Genomic DNA, 10,020 nt, shown 5'->3' with positions numbered 1-10,020 from the left:
TCAAGCAAGTCCAGTGGCTTGACTACCTCTAGGTCACCCATAGTCTCGGGTTAAAGGAGGCCCATAGGCCCCACTCTATTGGGTGTCATAGCATAGAAGTTTGTAAGGGATATCTAAAGTTATTCTTCAACAAGCTGAAATGGCCACCTATAATCTTGTTACTCTATTCAAGGTACTCAGTGTTACCTATAAAGTATTCAAAAATATTTATACCCTCTGCTTGACTGAGTTTGACATGGTCATGATCCCCCCAGTAGACATCGAGCTCTACACCGACTTTATCATAGTTTGTGGTGGCATAATCTTCGTTAAGTTGAAAATGGCCACTCTACTCAAGGCAGTTAGTGCTACCTAAAAAGTATTCAAAAACGTTATATAGTTTTGGGTAGCATGGCATGTTTTATAGTTTTTATTGTGTGAAAAAACGCTCTTGTAGATTTCATTCTTTATGGAAGGCACCCAGTAGTCAAAAGAACATTACATGGAACACTTACCAGAGAATGACATGGAAATGGTAACTTTCATGGTTAATGTTACCAATAATCCGCTCATGAGCAAACTCCACATGTTGTATATGCAAGATTCTATTCAAAACTTTGATTACTGTTGTGCCATCACCAATCTAGAAGGTTGATTTAACGGTGGAATGGCATTAGGACTGCAATGTCCATCTTTCTTATCCTTGAGACTTTGAAACATTATGTAGGTGTCAAGAGTACATCCTCCCTCAATAGATTTAGTCAACCTCAACAATTTAGCATGTCTGCTATGGTCATCTTCAACAAACTCATTTATGCTACCATTGACCTCAATTGAGATGCCACTTGACTGCCTCTTCAACCCATTGTCCCTCATCTTATTCATGATCTTTACTGCAAAATCCTTCCTACTAGCTACAGCATAGGTGTTTGCCAACAAATGTAAGGTAAAATGTCCTCAAGATTCAGTTCAAAGACCGCATGCAACACACTCTCCTCTCTCCACATCAACATGTTCTCTGCATGCACTAAGCAAGGTGGTGCATGAAACAATTATTGGCTCAAATGGCATATTTATGAGCAATTCTTCTATCTTAGCCAACATGCCCATCCTTCCAAATAAGTCTACCATGCACTCACCATGCAATTATAATGATGTATGTTAGGTGTGATTCCATGATCATGTTTCATGGTGCCAAAACACCGGCAACCTTCATCCAACACACCAGCATTGCTACATGCTAAAATCACGTTAACAAAGGTGCAATATCAAGCTTCACACCATGACACTTTATTTGGTCAAAAAGCAAGAGCGATTCTTCACCCTTCCCATTCTAAGTGTATGCTGTGATCATTGCATTCCATGAGATGACATTCCGCTTGGGCATCTTCTCAAACACCCTCTTAGCATCGGTCCGGCTACTACACTTGCCTCACATGTTTATGAGGGCGGTCCTACAATAACATCAAAGTATCAAATCCACTACTCACAATGCCACCATGTATGCACTTTCCTTCCATGAGGGCAACAGAGGTGGCACATATAGAAAGAATGCTGATAAGGGTCACCTCATCACGAACATGCATTTTGTCATATATACTATGTACATCTGACAAGGAACAGTTGAAATAGGTGGTTACTTCACCTTGAAATCCAAAGTACAGCTCTGATACTAACTATTTTGCCCACATCTTACCCATGGACCAGAATGTAGCATATGATTTTACTCATAAAATGCCACATTCAGAAGAATGTGAAACTGATAGGCTACTTTGGTCTAACTTTTGTATAAGTTTATAATGGATCCGAGTGCAGTGTTCTTGAGTCTACCTCGGATTTTTAGAGTTGTTAATAAACACTCGCGGTGCATTCAAACCACCCGTTCACCCATGGAGGAGGAAATAGAATTTGAGGATGGTTGTCACGTGTGGTGCTTCACATCAGCCATCAGGTTGCTAATTTATGTCACCAACTTGTGATTGGTGTAGTGATTGAAGGAGATGGAATGTACCAGTTGGAGGAGTTGGACATGGAGTGGGCGGCCTTGCTAGGTCGGACACAAATCTTTTGTGTCACCGTCTAGCCCTATCCCTCCTATGGGGCTAACTAGGACAATAGCCCTTCACACCACCTTTTGGAGGATGGCTGGTAGGTGGTGTGAGCCCAACCTAACTGCCCAAGTATGGGCAGATAGGGGAACCCTACCACATGTCAAATAATGATAAGTTCTGCCAAAAAAAGAGCACCCATGGGATGGTCAACCACCTTCCCTTGCCCATGTCAAAGAAAATGCTAGCAATAGAGCTGTGCTAGCTAATTGAAAGCTCCCACACTAAGCCACATAGGCATATCTTCAATGTAATGGGTAGGCCTTAGTAGACGTTTCATTGTGAATGAGAAAAATGCACAATGTCTTTGGTTTTCTTTAATCATAGTAGGCATATCTTAGTTTGTGCAATCAATGTAATGGGTAGGCCTTAGTAGACGTTTCGTTGTGAGTGAGAAAAATGCACGATGTCTTTGGTTTTCTTTAATCATAATTTTGCAATTGGCTACTATGATGGCAATGCAATAGTAGATGCATGGTGGTCTATGGCGGGCATGGCTTCTAAGTGCAATACATGCATGGTGTTCTATGGCAGATATATGCTCTCAAGGTTTGTCATGGTATCTGTACCATCATGGTGCAACATCAAGGTGATCGCATATGCATGGTGATCTTTGTATCTCTTCCATGGAGCGATGTGTGGCGAGGGGGCATCTTCGATTTGCTCATGCATGATCTCACTCTAGTGTCCAATGAAGCGTGGGGTCTTGGGCTTGTCATCGAGCTTTGATGTGCAGGTACGCTTTGGAGGGATGTGCCTCTTTAGCGGTGTCTGAAGCATAGTGGGTTCAAGGTTTAGCAACCTCTATGGGTGTTCATGGATCTCTGGCATTTTCACTACCTTGAAGGAATGATGCACCTTCTATATAAATGATCCTACTCCTCCACTGCGATGGCGTTCTATTTTATAGCCACTTGCTTCATTGATAGTGCACATGTTCTCTATTTTGCTTCATCTTTTCTATCGAGTATGGAAGGCAGCAAGAAAGTTGATCCCTCTGTATAGCTCATGGATGTGGAAATCACCACCTTTGAGAGAGGTCTTTAACTTGTGATTCATTTTCCTTTGCTTCCTTCACATTCATTTCCCTTCGCTTCCTTCACTGCCGATCGATTTTCCCTTCCTTATTTGTGTGCTTATGGTTTACTTTTGGCAGATATGGAGAGGAAGTTCGATAAACATGTAGAGGACAAAAGTTGTGATACAAATTCAGACTCAACTGGTTTGTTTGGATCCTCCAAAGTGGCTTTGTTGTATGCAATTCCCTTCCCTATCATCATTTCAAAGTTGTTAGTATTGCTCTATTCACCTCAGAGTCTTCCGAGGGCCCCTTTGTCCACACATTCCACAAGAATTGCCCCTTTTATTCGCACCTTCATTCATTGGACCTACAATAGTTTGTGGAGGCCGCTTGCACCCAAAGTAGGAAGTAGTTACCTCGCAGGTGTGACAAAACTCTGTGTTGCTTTGCAAGTCTTTTGAGTATTGGAAGGTTCAAAGATTTGTTTCATTTCCTGCAACACAGTGTCATTGCCTAAAAATCATGCAATTGTGGACTACAATGGTCATTGCAGGCAGGTTTTGAGTATCGCTTCTTCTATCTTCTCCTTGGCAGATCGGTGTACTACAGCACAAATTCCTTGCTTGGTTGTTCCTGAGTTGTATCTTGATATGTCCCCTAACGCCCCTTGTGCGGAAGTTGGTTGAGTGGTTCCTGAAGCTCATCCTACTCTGTAGGAAGAGTTTTAAGGTTAAGCTGGTGGGGATATTAAAGAGATTCCCAAAAGAGGTCAAAGTGTAGTCCGTGGCAGGCATCTCCATCCAAATGTGTAATATAGAGGTCTATTCTCTTCTGTGTTACTCTTTGATCCAATGACACCGATTGTATTAGATACAACACTCGATCAAGTCATTATAGCAAACTTTTGGTATTCTAACATTGGCAAGATTGTAAGGCAGGGCTGTTACCAATCTTCCCTAATGTGTGAATTGAGTGGTAATTGGTGTTTGCATCTCCTACCTTGACTATAAGATCCCGCTGACTTCCTCTTCTCATACCCTTCTTCTATTCTATTCCAATTTCCTACATTATGTTAATATCAAGTGGACCTTTGTACCTCTTCCTCCCTACCTATTGAGCTCCACCTTCATCTTCACTTATGTCTAACTCCCTCAAATACCTTCAGCGCACCTTTTCTAAAATGTGGAATCACAACTTGACCCTTAAGGAGACTTGTGGTGTGATGGAATGTAATGCTCAATCCTTCTTTGATTCCCCAGAATCATCATCTTGAGGGAAGGCCTACTTCATGATGTTGACCTTGAGGGAAGGTGTTGAGAGTTCACGCTCAACATCATGTGATCATGTGTGCATAGCACCATCACATGATCATATGTGCATAGCACTAACCTTGCTCACCAGCGAGTCCTATGGGCGGCAAAGCAAAGAATCTTATGATGGAACACGTATGAGAAGCAACAACAAAGCTATGAGCATAAGAACAAAGTCATGCCTAGTAGCAGCCACCTCATTGCCCAATGAGAATCAAGTTGCTCGACCATTGCACCTCTACTTCCTATAACTCTCCACAATAGTATGCTCAACTAATGATGGAGGACAGGTGTGCCCCGCAGAAAGAGCAATTTTTTATGGAGGCCTTAGCAGCAATGTCACACACTGCTCAAAACATCCTGGCACAAAAGTAGGAATATGCCATTGACTAAGCCTTTGCTACAAACAACGCCCGATGACAAAGCGATTACTTTGAATAGTAGCTTGAAAGAATGGTGACTGTTTTAGAGAAAGAGATGGCTAATCGGTGGCTGGTCATCAAAGCCAGTGGCCTGAAGGCTATGGAGATAGCCTAGGAGTTCCTTGTCAAACTTTAAGAAATAGAAGAAGCTCTCAATCCCGAGTAGAAGTAGTACAAGCCAATTATGATGCACTCCAACGCCAAGCCACAATTGATCAAAAATAGCATGAGCTAGTATGAGCTTGCAACCTAAATCAAGAGGCTCAATTGGCTCAACAAGCCACTCAAAATAGAACAGCTACATGCCCTCCTCCGCCAGTGCCAATGATAGAATATACAGCTCCAAGAGTAGTTGTAGGTAGAGCAATTGACTTCCCCTCCTCAACAGGACCCCGATAAGCTCCAACAGAGATTGTTGTATGCATCCACACATGTTGCCACTCTTCTTCTCCATTCGTATAGTTGAAGACACCTTTAACTATTATCTTCACACCATTCCACTGCCGTCAAACAGCACAACCTCGACTTTGCATATTCGCTCTCCTCTGCTTCCTTCAACATACTCGTCTACCATAATAGCATGCAAGCCTATCCTATTATTGTCATGCCCTATTTTCATAAGGACATCATCCTCCAAAATGATGCTAATATTTTGACCCTCAAATACCACCCCATTGTATCCACGCCCTTTATGGCGTGGATTCGAGTTATCCAAGATTCTTCCATCTTCTCTAACGAAACCCCTATTCTTGAACTTCTAAAACCCTATGAATTGTGTGACATGCCTTGCAACCCACAAACCTTGGCCACAAGCCTAACTAGGTGCAATCGTATGGCCTAATGACGTTGAGTACATTTTTTAGCGACTTACTATAGATAATAGCCAATGCTATCTCTCTCTAGGAATAATCGCCCTATATAATAATATCCATGAAGCACTTCTATATATTATTCAAATTCGTAGACCAAGCTAAAAGAAGTGCAAACAAAGTTTGATGATGAGGCATCCACCACCATCTCTAAAAACATTGGGTAGCAAAGGGATGGGTTGTGCAACTTCCTTGGACCCTTATATTTATGGGTTCAACATTTCCCCCTCATCACTATCTAGTCATGTCCTCACAACTTTAATGTCTCGTCACTCGATGGTGCCGTGTATTCTCATTCCACCTTAGAATTGGTAGTTCGATGCATTCCATTAGTAGATAGCAAATCTATGTGGCTTGGACTTCTGGTTTGCATTACATGTTGTAATATGATCCTTGGCCATCTTAATCCACTCTCTGTCAATTTGGGTTCAACATGTTTGCAATTGTATCTAAAATAGTTTTTTTGTGGTTGGTTGCCATGTCTCTTAACTCTCGCCTTTGCAATTTGGACCTTGATGGCCTTGCACAATGATCTTTTGTTCTTCGAGGAAATCTGAGCTTGATTGGAGACTCTAACTCCCACATTTATACCTTTGAATGCCTTAATTACTTCTATCTTGTGCGAGGCACAACGAGCTGAATGTTTGGCTTGGCTTCATATCATCCTCAAGTTTTATCTTAGGCTTGTCTTTGATGCGACCAATCACCTAATTGGTAAATTATGCCTATATCTTAGTGATGATAGGATATTAATCAATGGTTCATTTGCATGATGGGAGCATTTTTTAGCTTTCACCCCTCTATATGATATGGGTGTCTTTCATTAGATGTATGTGGTGTTGCAATTGCCATTGTCGCCCCTTTGATTGTTCAATCTAGATCTTGATCACCCTTCCATTGGACAATCATTTGAGAGGGCATAAAAGGTTTGCCAAAAGCTCTAGTAGCTCCTCCGCTTTGGCAAACAAGGCGATCCATTGATCAATGTATGAATTTCCTAGCTCAATCCACAGTGAGGAGACAAATCACAAAGAAGGCATTGCACCAAATAGAAGATACCTAAAAGCGTGTTGCCACACATTTCAATGGAAGTCTAGACCAAGTCTTGAAGAATCTCCACAGTAGTGGAAGTGCAACAATAAATGTGAGATATTCAACATGTGTTGCATGCCAAGCAAAGAGTATATAAGGAGGAGGAGTCCAGTGTGGATGGGTCTTGATTCCATGATTTCCAACAATTTGAGTCATCCCACTTGTTACGTGTTGAGTCATTGATAGTATCATTGCCATTTAGAGTTGTGTCAGTTGCGGCATTGCCACAAATGGTAAAGGATAGGCATTCAATAGATGATGAGTTGGGTGTCTATAAAGGGGATGGGTTTGTAGAGTCCTACCTATGAAATTTGTGATTGCATAGTTGATATGATGAATGGAACATGTCTTTCTCTAAAGACTATGATATTTGAGCAATTAATGCATTGTCTACTATCATTTCAACAAAAATTAATCCATTGCCCTCTTTTTCCTATGAATGAGCACACTGCATGAGGAATTGTGAGCATGTAGAGTCCATCTTTCACTAAACACACGTTTTCTTAGAAATAGGAATCTTCCTTCCACAATCACACAACACTGACACGTTGAACTCATGTTCAAATGAATATAGGCTAAATATTAGAAATATATGATTAGGAGTAACAATGCATAGGATATTAGCTGATCTATGTGCCATAGTGGTTTTGCATAGGAGAATTTGTGCAAACATATATAATACTTTTGGATTTGTAATAGAATGGTCTTGTGCATTGAAGATGCAACCACGGTACCTTGTATTTAATGTTTCATAGCATCATAGGACAACTATTGACTATTTTGTAGCAAACATAGCTTTGATTTTGATTCTTTGTTTGCCTTGCAATGAGAGCACTGCTTTTTACTACCATCCACTCTTTGTAGCAACCAAGGCAAATAAGAGGGTGAGCACTTACAAAGTAGTCACAAAGCACAAGTATAAATTATTAACTTCTATTCACAAAGCAATCAAAAGTACAAACGATAAAGTTGTAAAAATGGTATAGCAATGGAAAACACAAAAACCATAATTATATTCATTAACCTTTGAAAGTTTTACAAGTAAAACTGGGAAGGTTACTATAAATCTATTCACGTATCTACAAAATTTGGATCCAATGATTGAATAATTACATAGCTGACATGCTCATAGTGTTGAACATTGCTACAAAACAATAGGAAGCCTTTTGGGAAAATTAGACTTCTCTCCTTAAAAGCTACTCTCTCTATTGTGAGAGATCTCAATAATGGAAGCGGAATGGAAGAAGGTGTGAGAGAGAGAGAGTCAGAAGAGAGAGCCACACAATGTTTTGCTGGGTGCAGAACACCCTAATCTTCTATGTCATCCATATATATATATGTGTTTGAGTATTGTACATAATTGGGGTTAAGGTACAGTGTCCTTTAACCCCCACAACCTCCCACTTAAAGGCCAATGTGCATTTAAGGGAGAATAGCCACTGAGCATACTATCCAATGCCCATCAATACATGACAATACTCAAACCACTGACTAGGTAGGCTCTTCGTCAGCATATCTATAGGGTTATCATCTGTATGAACCTTGACAAGCTCTATGTGCTTGTCCTCAAGTACCTCCCTAATACCTGAACTCAATGTGTTTGGTCTTTGCATGAAAGACTAGATTCCATGCTAGTTGAATAGCACTCATGGAATCACTATGCAATGTCAGTACGCTTGTATGAATCCCCAAATCTCTCACTAGCTGATCAAGCCATATGGCCTCCTTCCAACCTTGTGTATGCAACATACTCGGCCTCTATGGTAGACAAAGCAACACACTTTTGTGTGCAAGACATCCATGACACTGCACCACTTGCAAAGGTGAACACATAACTAGAAGTGGATCTTCTGCTATCCACATGCCCTGCATAATCTGATTCTATGTACCCAAGTACACGCATCTCTCCTCTGACAAAGTAGATGCACATCTCCTTGGTACCCTTCATGTATCTCATGATGCACTTAACTGCCTCCCAATGCCTCTTTCTTGGATCAGCCATATACCGGCTAACAACTTCCACTGTAAATGTAATGTTCGGTCTAGTATCTACCATAGCATACATAAGACTCCCAATAGCTGATGCATAAGGAACCTTGGCCATCATGGCCCTCTCCTCATCTGATTTGGGACTATCTGCCTGACTCAGTTTCACATATCGATGCAATGGAGTACTTATTACCTTGAAATGATGCAACACTTTTGTAACATACTCCATTTGTGAAAGCCAAAGGAGTTTCCTACTCCGGTCACACATGATGCACATACCAAGAATATGACCTCCAAGTCCCAAATCCTTCATGTCAAAGGCCTCATGCAACTTTCCCTTCAATGCATTTAGCTCATAAGTGTTCTTGCTAGCCAATAATATATCATCACATAAAGTGCTAGGAGTATCAAGCTATTATCCTGAGCCCTTTTAGTGTAGAGATAGTGATCAATCTTACTTCTTTTGAAATTGGGACCGAATGAAACCATCAAAATTTTGATACCATTCTCTAGGCGCTTGCTTAAGGCCATAGAGACTCTTTTTCAGCTTGTAAACCAAATGCTCTTTGCCCTTTTCTTCAAAACCTTCTTGCTGTACCATGTAAATTTTCTCATGTAGATCCCCATGCAAGAAAGTTATCTTGACATCCATATGCATAAGCTCCATATCCTTTGCTGCCACAAGTCCAAGTAGGCATCTAAGTGTGGTCATCTTCACAACCAAAGAGAAGTTCTCATCAATGTCCACGCCCTTCTCTTACTTCAACCCTTTAGCAACCAAATGGGCCTTGTACTTAGGCACATCATCACTTGTGACCATCTTTTAGACCCATTTACATGGCAATGCTTTCTTTCCATGTGGCAAAGAAACCAAGTCCCAAGTCTCATCTATGATTGCATAGCATACTCCCACTTGCACTTATGCTCATACATCATAGCCTCTCTATAGCAAGAAGGCTCCCCGCAATTAGTAAGCATCACATAGTCTGCCCTTGGAACAAATCTCTCAGGCGGTCTAGACACTCTAGATGTTCTTCTCAAGCACATTTCAACTTGTTGTCCCTCCTGCATATCAGCCAAATTTGTCTCATCATTGCCACCAATAGATGATCCATCATCTGCCCTTGATGTGTACCTGTGGGAGTACTTGGTGGCACCATTTCGATGGATGGACAGCTAGCTATCTATCAACATATGCGAGTGGATTCACATCTTGGAAAGTGATTCTCC

Source organism: Dipteris shenzhenensis, chromosome 4 (assembly GCF_047967505.1).
Source record: "Dipteris shenzhenensis isolate YYH24624 ecotype China chromosome 4, Dip_SZ_1.0, whole genome shotgun sequence".
NCBI lineage: Eukaryota > Viridiplantae > Streptophyta > Polypodiopsida > Gleicheniales > Dipteridaceae > Dipteris > Dipteris shenzhenensis.
This window is presented reverse-complemented; position numbering follows the sequence as displayed.